Raw genomic sequence first — 10,000 nt, 5'->3', positions numbered from 1 at the left:
AGGACGACACCGGCGCCTCACGCGTTTTAGGACACCTGAAAACTCACGGGGCCACGCAGCAGTCACAAAGCCGGTTGCGGTAGACCGGTCCCCGAACCCTGCCCCAGCGCCGGGGGGGAGGTGGAAAGGGGAGGATGCGGCAAGGCACGCGCCGGGCCGCTAACGCCACGGCTCCCCCCCGCTCGAGCCGCTCGGGGCTGGGGGAACGAGGACGACACCTCACACGCGACGGGAAGCGAAGTGGAAAGGAAGACCGCCCTTGCCCTGCCGGCCGGGGGCCCTTTCCGACGCGACCCGAAAGGCCTCATCGATCAACAAGGACAGAAGGAAAGGAAGCCAGCGGAGGCCCCACGGCCTCGCTCTTCTGGGACAGACACAGCCACGCGCACCCGCCACCGCCCTCGGGAGCAGCCAGCAGGCACGGGGCTCGGCGTGCGGGCAACACGCCGGAGGAGCAAACGGGGCGCCCTCCAGAGATGGGGGGGGCAAGCTGCACCGGGCCGCACCGGCTCACAGGGCACCTCTGCCTCCCCGAAACGTGGGCTTGCATTTTCCCTCAAGCTGCACCGAGTTACATCTCCATCACGGGGCGCCCCTCTGGAGCCAGGAGGAAGCCGTGCTGGGGCACCGGCTTGCCCTCCTCCCCCCATGCCGGGCTCCATAGCATACGGGTGGCCAGTCACCGCCGCTGGCTTTTCCCTTAGATGCCGTGCCCCCGCGGGCTGCGGCTTTGGCCATGGGGGGGAACCCCCGTGAAGAGGGTCCAGTGCTGGGAACTCTCTCTGCCCCTTACCGGGCTCTCTCTCGCCGTGCCTGGACGGGCTTGCTTTCCATTCTTGGTGGGACCGACGCCGGCACCACGTCTCCCCGGCTTTCTCTGCCCCCGTGCCCCACCGGGCAAACTTCGCTTTGGGGGTTCCACACTTCGGCAGTGGCCGGCGCCAGCCACTCCGTCAACTTTTTTTCTTTTCCCCTCTTTCGTTGCCGAGCCCGGGCTGGGCTCCGGCTCACGGACGAGCGAAACCCATCCAACACCGCTGAGGGTGCGCCAGCGGCCGCTCCAAACCGCCGCGCCTTTGCTCGGCCCCGCGGGTCCCCTCTCTGACCCGGGGGAAAGCCACCGAGAAGCCAGACGGACCCCTGCCCAGCCGCCTGGCGGGTGGCTTGGAGCAGCCGCTCGGCAGCGCTGCCCTGGGAGTGCTCGGCGTCACTCGTTCCCTCATGTACGGAACTGGAGGGCCGTCAGCTCCGCGAGCGCACAACCAGCCGACCTCCGCCCAGCGGCAGGTCGCAGAAATCACGCCGGCTTGTACGATGACGTAGGCGGAGGCAGAGCGCAACAGCGACCCCTTGGCGACAAGCGCGAGCTCCGCGGAGAGCACGTCTACTCGCCGAGGGAGAGCACGTCTACTAGCCGAGGGAGAGCACGTCTACTCGCCCAGGGAGAGCACGTCTACTCGCCGAGGGAGAGCACGTCTACTCGCCGAGGGAGAGCACGTCTACTCGCCCAGGGAGAGCACGTCTACTCGCCCAGGGAGAGCACGTCTACTCGCCCAGGGAGAGCACGTCTACTCGCCGAGGGAGAGCACGTCTACTCGCCCAGGGAGAGCACGTCTACTCGCCCAGGGAGAGCACGTCTACTCGCCCAGGGAGAGCACGTCTACTCGCCCAGGGAGAGCACGTCTACTCGCCGAGGGAGAGCACGTCTACTCGCCCAGGGAGAGCACGTCTACTCGCCCAGGGAGAGCACGTCTACTCGCCCAGGGAGAGCACGTCTACTCGCCGAGGGAGAGCACGTCTACTCGCCGAGGGAGAGCACGTCTACTCGCCGAGGGAGAGCACGTCTACTCGCCGAGGGAGAGCACGTCTACCTCCCGGCTGAGGGAGAGCACGGTGGGGGGGGACAAAGACAGGCGGCAGCAGCTTCGGTGAACGTCACCCGGGAGGCGACCGGGGGTGTCCCGGGGCTGTCCCGGGAAGCCGGCGTCCGGCACAGGGAACCGTCAGCTGCCGGACCGGGGCGAATCCCCGCGGCCACGGCAGGGGTGGGGGCTCGAAGACAGCCGGCAGCCGCTTCGGTGAACGTCACCCGGGAGGAGACTGGGGCCCTCCCGGGACCGTCCCGGGAAGACGACGTTCGGCACGAGATCCCGGCCGCGGCCGGACCGGCTCGAAGCCTCGCGGTCCCGGCAGCAGCCGGAGCCGCTCGCCGCCTCGGGCTCCCGGCCCCCTACAGATCCGGCGACTCGTTCGCGGGCGGCGGGGGGAGGCAGTGGAGGGGGTGCGGGGAGAAGCGGCAGCGGAGGCGGAGGGGGGGGGGCTCGAAGACAGCCGGCAGCCGCTTCGGTGAACGTCACCCAGGAGGCGATCGGGGCCGTCTCGGGGCCGTCCCGGGATGCCGGCTTCCGGCACGGGGTCCCGGCCGCGGCCGGACCGGCTCGTATCCCCGCGGCTCCGGTAGGGGGGGGGGGGGGCTCGAAGACAGCCGGCAGTCGCCTCGGTGAACGTCACCCGGCCGGCGACCGCGGCCGTTCCGGGGCCGTCCCGGGAAGCCTGCGACAGGCACGGGGTCCCAGCCGCGGCCGGACCGACTCGAAGCCCCGCGGCCCCGGCACGGGGGAGGCCCAAAGACTGGCGGCAGCCGCTTCGCTGAACGTCACCCGGCCGGCGACCGGGGCCGTCCCGGGGCCGTCCCGGGATGCCGGCTTCCGGCACGGGGTCCCGGCCGCGGCCGGACCGGCTCGAATCCCCGCGGTCCCGGCAGCAGCCGGAGCCGCTCGCCGTTCGGGCTCCCGGCACCCTACGGATCCGCCGACTCGTTCGCCGGCGGCGGGGGGAGGCAGTGGAGGGGGTGCGGGCAGAAGCGGCAGCGGAGGCGGAGGGGGGGGGGGGCTCGAAGACAGCCGGCAGCCGCTTCGGTGAACGTCACCCGGCCGGCGACCGGGGCCGTCCCGGGGCCGTCCCGGGATGCCGGCTTCCGGCACGGGGTCCCGGCCGCGGCCGGAGCGGCTCGAAGCCCCGCGGTCCCGGCAGCAGCCGGAGCCGCTCGCCGTTCGGGCTCCCGGCACCCTACGGATCCGCCGACTCGTTCGCCGGCGGCGGGGGGAGGCAGTGGAGGGGGTGCGGGCAGAAGCGGCAGCGGAGGCGGAGGGGGGGGGGCTCGAAGACAGCCGGCAGCCGCTTCGGTGAACGTCACCCAGGAGGCGATCGGGGCCGTCCCGGGGCCGTCCGGGGATGCCGGCTTCCGGCACGGGGTCCCGGCCGCGGCCGGACCGGCTCGAAGCCCCGCGGTCCCGGCAGCAGCCGGAGCCGCTCGCCGTTCGGGCTACCGGCACCCTACGGATCCGGCGACTCGTTCGCCGGCGGCGGGGGGAGGCAGTGGAGGGGGTGCGGGCAGAAGCGGCAGCGGAGGCGGAGGCGGGGGGGGGCTCGAAGACAGCCGGCAGCCGCTTCGGTGAACGTCACCCAGGAGGCGATCGGGGCCGTCCCGGGGCCGTCCCGGGATGCCGGCTTCCGGCACGGGGTCCCGGCCGCGGCCGGACCGGCTCGAAGCCCCGCGGTCCCGGCAGCAGCCGGAGCCGCTCGCCGTTCGGGCTCCCGGCACCCTACGGATCCGGCGACTCGTTCGCCGGCGGCGGGGGGAGGCAGTGGAGGGGGTGCGGGCAGAAGCGGCAGCGGAGGCGGAGGCGGGGGGGGGCTCGAAGACAGCCGGCAGCCGCTTCGGTGAACGTCACCCAGGAGGCGATCGGGGCCGTCCCGGGGCCGTCCCGGGATGCCGGCTTCCGGCACGGGGTCCCGGCCGCGGCCGGAGCGGCTCGAAGCCCCGCGGTCCCGGCAGCAGCCGGAGCCGCTCGCCGTTCGGGCTCCCGGCACCCTACGGATCCGGCGACTCGTTCGCGGGCGGGGGGGGGAGGCAGTGAAGGAGGTGCGGGCAGAAGCGGCAGCGGAGGCGGAGGGGGGGGGGGGTGCTCGGAGACAGCCGTCAGCCGCTTCGGTGAACGTCACCCGGGAGGCGACCGGGACCGGCCCGGGAAGCCATCGTCCGGCCCCGGATCCCGGCCGCGGCCGGACCGGCTCGAATCCCCGCGGCCCCGGCACGGGGGAGGCCCAAAGACTGGCGGCAGCCGCTTCGGTGAACGTCACCCGGCCGGCGACCGGGGCCGTCCCGGGGCCGTCCCGGGATGCCGGCTTCCGGCACGGGGGTCCCGGCCGCGGCCGGACCGGCTCGAATCCCCGCGGCCCCGGCACGGGGGAGGCCCAAAGACTGGCGGCAGCCGCTTCGGTGAACGTCACCCGGCCGGCGACCGCGGCCGTTCCGGGGCCGTCCCGGGAAGCCTGCGACAGGCACGGGGTCCCGGCCTCGGCCGGACCCGCACTGGGTGCCGCCGCCTCGGGCTCTCGGGACGGTATGGATCCGCCGACTCGTTCGCCGGCAGCGGGGGGAGGCAGTGGAGGCGGTGCGGGGAGAAGCGGCAGCGGAGGCGGAGGGGGGGGGGGCTCGAAGACAGCCGGCAGCCGCTTCGGTGAACGTCACCCAGGAGGCGATCGGGGCCGTCCCGGGGCCGTCCCGGGATGCCGGCTTCCGGCACGGGGTCCCGGCCGCGGCCGGACCGGCTCGTATCCCCGCGGCTCCGGCAGGGGGGGGGGGGGCTCGAAGACAGCCGGCAGTCGCCTCGGTGAACGTCACCCGGCCGGCGACCGCGGCCGTTCCGGGGCCGTCCCGGGAAGCCTGCGACAGGCACGGGGTCCCAGCCGCGGCCGGACCGACTCGAAGCCCCGCGGCCCCGGCACGGGGGAGGCCCAAAGACTGGCGGCAGCCGCTTCGGTGAACGTCACCCGGCCGGCGACCGGGGCCGTCCCGGGGCCGTCCCGGGATGCCGGCATCCGGCACGGGGGTCCCGGCCGCGGCCGGAGCGGCTCGAATCCCCGCGGTCCCGGCAGCAGCCGGAGCCGCTCGCCGTTCGGGCTCCCGGCACCCTACGGATCCGGCGACTCGTTCGCCGGCGGCGGGGGGAGGCAGTGGAGGCGGTGCGGGCAGAAGCGGCAGCGGAGGCGGAGGGGGGGGGGGCTCGAAGACAGCCGGCAGCCGCTTCGGTGAACGTCACCCGGCCGGCGACCGGGGCCGTCCCGGGGCTGTCCGGGGATGCCGGCTTCCGGCACGGGGTCCCGGCCGCGGCCGGAGCGGCTCGAATCCCCGCGGTCCCGGCAGCAGCCGGAGCCGCTCGCCGTTCGGGCTCCCGGCACCCTACGGATCCGGCGACTCGTTCGCCGGCGGCGGGGGGAGGCAGTGGAGGGGGTGCGGGGAGAAGCGGCAGCGGAGGCGGAGGGGGGGGGGGGGCTCGAAGACAGCCGGCAGCCGCTTCGGTGAACGTCACCCGGGAGGCGACCGGGACCGGCCCGGGAAGCCATCGTCCGGCCCGGGATCCCGGCCGCGGCCGGACCGGCTCGAATCCCCGCGGCCCCGGCACGGGGGAGGCCCAAAGACTGGCGGCAGCCGCTTCGCTGAACGTCACCCGGCCGGCGACCGGGGCCGTCCCGGGGCCGTCCCGGGATGCCGGCTTCCGGCACGGGGTCCCGGCCGCGGCCGGAGCGGCTCGAATCCCCGCGGTCCCGGCAGCAGCCGGAGCCGCTCGCCGTTCGGGCTCCCGGCACCCTACAGATCCGGCGACTCGTTCGCCGGCGGCGGGGGGAGGCAGTGGAGGGGGTGCGGGGAGAAGCGGCAGCGGAGGCGGAGGGGGGGGGGGGGCTCGAAGACAGCCGGCAGCCGCTTCGGTGAACGTCACCCGGGAGGCGACCGGGACCGGCCCGGGAAGCCATCGTCCGGCCCGGGATCCCGGCCGCGGCCGGACCGGCTCGAAGCCCCGCGGCCCCGGCACGGGGGAGGCCCAAAGACTGGCGGCAGCCGCTTCGCTGAACGTCACCCGGCCGGCGACCGGGGCCGTCCCGGGGCCGTCCCGGGATGCCGGCTTCCGGCACGGGGTCCCGGCCGCGGCCGGAGCGGCTCGAATCCCCGCGGTCCCGGCAGCAGCCGGAGCCGCTCGCCGTTCGGGCTCCCGGCACCCTACGGATCCGGCGACTCGTTCGCCGGCGGCGGGGGGAGGCAGTGGAGGCGGTGCGGGGAGAAGCGGCAGCGGAGGCGGAGGGGGGGCGGGGGGGACGATAGTGGCGGGGGGCGGGGGGGTGCTCGAAGGCAGCCGGCAGCCGGTTCGGTGAACATTCGCCGGGGCGGGGGGGGCGACCTGTCCGTGCCCGGGGCAGCCCCGGGAAGCCGGCAGCCAGCACGGGGTCCCGGCAGCACCTGTTCCCTGCCCTGGGACTTGCCGTGCCCGGCGGCCGGTTGCCGGGTGGGGGGAGCGATGAGAGGCAGGGCGCAGCGGCCGGGGCAGCGCCGGGCCGCAGCGGGGGGCTGGGCGGGTGGGGTAGGCGTCGAGCGGCAAGCCCTCGGCTGCAGCGAATGTTCGGCGGTGCGGGGCGGGGGGGGACGGGACGACACGTTGGGGGCGCCGAGTCCGAGCCACCCCCGGCCCCAGGGGCGGCCGGAGGGGGAGGCCGGTGCCTGGCCCTGGGAGCTGCTGGGCGCCGGATGGCCGAGGGTGCGTCAGAAGCCGCCCGAGCGGTCGAGCAGGTCCTCCAGAAAGGCCTAGGGTGGCTTCGAGGGCCCCGGGAGCAGTCGAGGGAGGCCTCCAGGCAGGTCTGGAGTGGATGGGAGGCCTTCCAAAGCAGACAAGGGAGGCTGCCAGCGGGGCCTAGGCTGGCACTGCAGCCTGTAAATGGTTGGGGGGGGGGGCCTCTGGTGCGGCCTGGAGTCTCTGGGTGGCGTCCAGAGAGGTGCAAAAGATCCTCTGGTGCGGCCTGTGGTGGCGGAGAAGCCTGCAGAGCGTGCGGGGGAGGCTTCTGGTGCGGCCTGGGGTGGGTCGGAAGCCTGCAGAGCGTGCGGGAGAGGCTTCTGGTGCGGCCTGGGGTGGCTGAGAAGCCTGCAGAGCGTGCGGGAGAGGCTTCTGGTGCGGCCTGGGGTGGCTGAGAAGCCTGCAGAGCGTGCGGGAGAGGCTTCTGCTGCGGCCTGGGGTGGCTGAGAAGCCTGCAGAGCGTGCGGGGGAGGCTTCTGTTGGGGCCTGGGGTAGGTCAGAAGCCTACAGAGCATGCGGGGGAGGCTTCTGGTGCGGCCTGGGGTGGGTCGGAAGCCTGCAGAGCGTGCGGGAGAGGCTTCTGTTGGGGCCTGGGGTGGCTGAGAAGCCTGCAGAGCGTGCGGGGGAGGCTTCTGCTGCGGCCTGGGGTGGCTGAGAAGCCTGCAGAGCGTGCGGGAGAGGCTTCTGCTGCGGCCTGGGGTGGGTCGGAAGCCTGCAGAGCGTGCGGGAGAGGCTTCTGGTGCGGCCTGGGGTGGCTGAGAAGCCTGAAGAGCGTGCGGGAGAGGCTTCTGGTGCGGCCTGGGGTGGCTGAGAAGCCTGCAGAGCGTGCGGGGGAGGCTTCTGCTGCGGCCTGGGGTGGCTGAGAAGCCTGCAGAGCGTGCGGGAGAGGCTTCTGCTGCGGCCTGGGGTGGCTGAGAAGCCTGCAGAGCGTGCGGGAGAGGCTTCTGCTGCGGCCTGGGGTGGCTGAGAAGCCTGCAGAGCGTGCGGGAGAGGCTTCTGCTGCGGCCTGGGGTGGGTCGGAAGCCTGCAGAGCGTGCGGGAGAGGCTTCTGCTGCGGCCTGGGGTGGGTCGGAAGCCTGCAGAGCTTGCGGGGGAGGCTTCTGGTGCGGCCTGGGGTGGGTCGGAAGCCTGCAGAGCATGCGGGGGAGGCTTCTGCTGCGGCCTGGGGTCTCTGGGTGGCCTCTAGAGAGGTGCAAAAGACCCTCTGGGTTGGGCTGGGGTGGCTCTTGGACCCCTGCCACACAGTGGAGAGAGGCCTCCGGCCCGCCACCTGTGTCCCTGTGTGCCTGAGTGCCTGTGTCCCTGTGTCCCTGTGTCCCTGTGTCCCTGAGTGCCTGAGTGCCTGTGTCCCTGTGTCCCTGTGTCCCTGTGTCCCTGAGTGCCTGAGTGCCTGTGTCCCTGTGTCCCTGTGTCCCTGAGTGCCTGAGTGCCTGTGTCCCTGTGTCCTTGTGTCCCTGTGTCCCTGTGTGCCCGAGTGCCTGTGTCCCTGTGTCCCTGTCTGTGTACCTGTGTGCGAGAGTGTCCGGCACGCCACCCAGCGGCGGCGGGCAAGCAGGTAGGCGGGTGGGCGGGCCGGCGAGGGCCAGTGTGAGTTTGGGGGGTGGGAGGGGAGGCGGCAGCTGGAAGCGTCAGAGGAGGGGGCGTGGCTCCGGCTGGCCCCGGGAGCAGGTTCCCGGGACCGGGACCGGCTGGACCCGGCGGGTGGTTGATCCCGGGGCGGGGGGCAGAGGCGGCGGGAAGCGGCAGCTGCGTGTGCGGCGGGGGGGGTGGAGGGCGAACCGCGGCGGGAAGCGGATGCTTCAGAGCAGGTTACGGGGGCGGGGACGGACGACACCACCTGTCCCCGCCCCGGGACGGGCTGGACCCGGCGCCCTGGACCCGGCGCCGTGTACCCGCCGCCGCCCCCCGCCGCCGCCCCCCCTCCGCCACCCCGGGACCCCGACGTTTTTTGGCGCCCGCGCCTTTTTTTGCTCCCCGCCTGCCCGCGCTGCCCCGGGCCCTCCCCCGGGGCGGGGCGGGAGGGAGGGACGGACGGACGGGTAGCCGGGGATCTCCGAGCGCGCGCGCCACCAGACCGAGGCGGGTCCCGGCGGCGGCGGCGGCGGCGGCGGCAGCAAGCGACGGCGGGGGGGGCAGGCTAGGGAGAGAGGGGGAGCGGCATGCGGTAGGGCTGGGGGGTTTGTTTCGGGGGGGAGGGGTGGGGGGGGGGTGGCAGCGGTCAGCGAGAGCGGGGAGAGGGGGAGCGGCATGCGGTAGGGCTGGGGTGTTTTTGGGGTGGGGGCGTTGGGGGGATTAGCGGGCGGGCGGGCAGCCGAGCCAAGCGGCAAGCCGGGGGGCGGGCGAGGGCGGCTTTAGGGCCGGAGGAGCGGAGCGCAACCTCCCCCGTGCAGGCTCCAGCGTGGAGAGCAGCAAGTTTTTGGGGACGGGGGACGACGGACGGGAGGGGCAGCGGCGAGAGGCTAGCTGCGGCAAGGGGCACCGGCACGGCCGCCCTAACAGCGCCGCCTCGGTCGCAGGGGTTAGAGAGCAGCCGGGCAGCCCGGGAGGGAAGCGGCAGCCCGCGAAGGGGGGAAGGGGGGGCTCCGCGCAAACCGGTAACGGGGGCCGGGGGGTGTGGGGAGCTGGGGGGTGGCAGCAGCGGCAAGAGGCAACGTCGGGAGGGGGGGCTCCGCGCAAACCGGTAACGGGGGCCGGGGGGTGTGGGGGGGGGCGGTGGCGGCCGCGGCAAGAGGCAACGGCAGGCGGGGGGGCTCCGCGCAAACCGGCAGCGGGGGGGGGGGGGCGGGGGGTAGCGGCAAGAGGCAACGGCGGGAAGGGGGGGCTCCGCGCAAACCGCTAACGGGAGCCGGGGGGTGTGGGGAGCTGGGGGTGGCAGCAGCGGCAAGAGGCAACATCGGGAGGGGGGGCTCCGCGCAAACCGGTAACGGGGGCCCGGGGGTGTGGAGGGGGCGGTGGTGGCCGCGGCAAGAGGCAACGGCAGGCGGGGGGGGCTCCGCGCAAACCGGCAGCGGGGGGGGGGGCGGGGGTAACGGCAAGAGGCAACGGCGGGAAGGGGGGCCTCCGCGCAAACCGGCAGCGGGGGGGGGGCGGGGGGTAGCGGCAAGAGGCAACGGCGGGAAGGGGGGGCTCCGCGCAAACCGGCAGCGGGGGGGGGCGGGGGGTAGCGGCAAGAGGCAACGGCGGGAAGGGGGGGCTCCGCGCAAACCGGCAGCGGGGGGGGGGGCGGGGGGTAGCGGCAAGAGGCAACGGCGGGAAGGGGGTCTCCGCGCAAACCGGCAGCGGGGGGGGGGCGGGGGTAGCGGCAAGAGGCAACGGCGGGAAGGGGGGGGCTCCGCGCAAACCGGCAGCGGGTGGGGGCGGGGGTAGCGGCAAGA

This window comes from Melanerpes formicivorus, unplaced genomic scaffold (assembly GCF_026170545.1).
Source record: "Melanerpes formicivorus ecotype bairdi unplaced genomic scaffold, bMelFor1.0.p_v2 SCAF_524, whole genome shotgun sequence".
Classification (NCBI taxonomy): domain Eukaryota; kingdom Metazoa; phylum Chordata; class Aves; order Piciformes; family Picidae; genus Melanerpes; species Melanerpes formicivorus.
This window is presented reverse-complemented; position numbering follows the sequence as displayed.